Source organism: Austrofundulus limnaeus, unplaced genomic scaffold (genome assembly GCF_001266775.1).
Source record: "Austrofundulus limnaeus strain Quisiro unplaced genomic scaffold, Austrofundulus_limnaeus-1.0 Scaffold62, whole genome shotgun sequence".
Lineage (NCBI taxonomy): Eukaryota > Metazoa > Chordata > Actinopteri > Cyprinodontiformes > Rivulidae > Austrofundulus > Austrofundulus limnaeus.
Genome location: NW_013952464.1, coordinates 2,251,064 through 2,252,908, shown reverse-complemented (window position 1 = coordinate 2,252,908; position 1,845 = coordinate 2,251,064). Strand labels below are relative to the sequence as shown.

The window sequence follows — 1,845 nt, the reverse complement described above, 5'->3', positions numbered from 1 at the left end:
GTCCAAGATAGCATTTCTAATCTCTTAGAGACAGATCAGTTCAATCTGCTGAATACATTTGCCTTCATGTTTTTGTAAACAATTCTATATATGAGAGTTAATATTTTTATGTGTAGTTTTTATATTTGTGTGTATTTACAAGGAGCCGTTGTTCATTAAGCTTTCAATGAGTGTGGCAGTTTCTTTTCTTAAAATGTTTGTGGTCCTTGGGTTTTTCATTTGTGTTCTACGACTCAGATTGCTTTTTCAAACCCTCTTTTGTCCCTCGGAATGAACGGATGAGCGAGCATCACAGCAGTGTCATTCAGGAACAGATCTGACCTCCATGTGACACAGTTCAATGCAGACATTTAGCCCAAAGCACTCATCAGGACTTCAGCCAGCTTCAAGGTTCGACTAAACACTGAGCTCAGCCACCGACAACATGAGCTCTGGATGTGTTTGAATTTTGTCGACTTATAGAAACAGGATCAAGGATTAAAACGCTCTTTATAACATGTTAATGATCTGCGTTCACTGATAAACTAAACATGACAGAAAAAGAGGTGATCGATCAAATTATAAGTAGAAAAGGAGACATTTGGTTGGTAAATGACAATAAGTGATTAATAAGGATCAGTCAAGATGAGCAGTGTTCTTAAAATAATCAAATCTTTTTTTTCTTTGAATCATYGATGTGTGTCTTTCATGAATACAGTTTTACACTCAAATTTTACTTACAAATTAGGTCTACAAGAAAATTGAAAATCTTTCAAACTTTATAAAATGAGAAAAACACACTCCTACACACTGGAAGGATTTATTCATGGAAAGGAATAAAAAGAGTCAAATAAAAGTCAGAGCAGAACTTAGAAATCAGAGAGGACGTTTCTTCGAGCCATGGTGGACATTCTGGTTACTCTGCTTTGACCTTCTGTCAAACGCTTTCCGCCTGTTTTCTCTTCAGCCCCTCCAGATAAACCTAATTTTGTCTTTTCAGTCAGCACCACCACGAGTGTTATGTGTTGGAGGGCTAGAAGTGTGATAAGCCTTAAATAGCTGAAAACAAGCATCTGAATCACACATTTATACATGGCTTTTTTAGAGGGCAAAGTAATTCTTTCAGAATTATTGTTTTCTGTATGGCTGGGTTTGTTTGTTTTTTTGGCAATATTGAGGAAGACAGCTAATTTTAAAATCAGAGTTTTGCMAAATGACATGTCTTTCTTGCTTTTTTCTTACAATGATTGCAGGTTTCTCTTGTTGGTGATGGATTAGCAAAGTATTTTTCAGAGTAGGAATCGGTTTTATGYACAAACAACGTGGTTCTCAGCTTGTTGCCTTTTTTAAACCTATGAATTAAAGCACAATGTTGGGTTTTGGAATATGCCTTCAAAACAGTTCTTTGATATGTTTTTCCCCTCTACTGTTAAATGGACTAAAAAAAACACGTCAAAGACAGGAGATGAGAAATAATACTCGCACCAACATTTTTACCATGACATAAAAGTGGCGTGCAACTTAAAGCTCAAAGAACCTCGGTGCAGGAGCTAATTGTTAGCATCAACAGGCTAAATCTTAAAGTTGTTGAGAAGTTGATTTACGCCACTTATCTACAGTGTAACATTAAATATTACTGCCTAATATTTAACATCATCTGCATGCTTCTCATACACTTTTGAGCTGTCAGGATCTAACCAGACAATATCAAAAAATCCTGGAGCGTCTGGTTCTGAAACGTCAGATCAGATAACAAGGTGAGAGTAGAACTTTGTTTCCTGCATCARGTGGAATCAGAATAACTTGTGTCTTGTTCTTTTAGATATCAATATAGATCCTGCCAGGAGCCAAATCTGTTCTCTCAGT

General features: G+C 36.3%; 1 protein-coding gene across 1 annotated transcript in view; it reads left to right on the top strand.

The window, feature by feature from the left end:
- Positions 1 to 1,845, top strand: part of LOC106518537 (solute carrier family 2, facilitated glucose transporter member 9) — a gene marked incomplete at both ends in the record, with an annotated part of 85,160 nt that overhangs the window by 72,804 nt on the left and 10,511 nt on the right.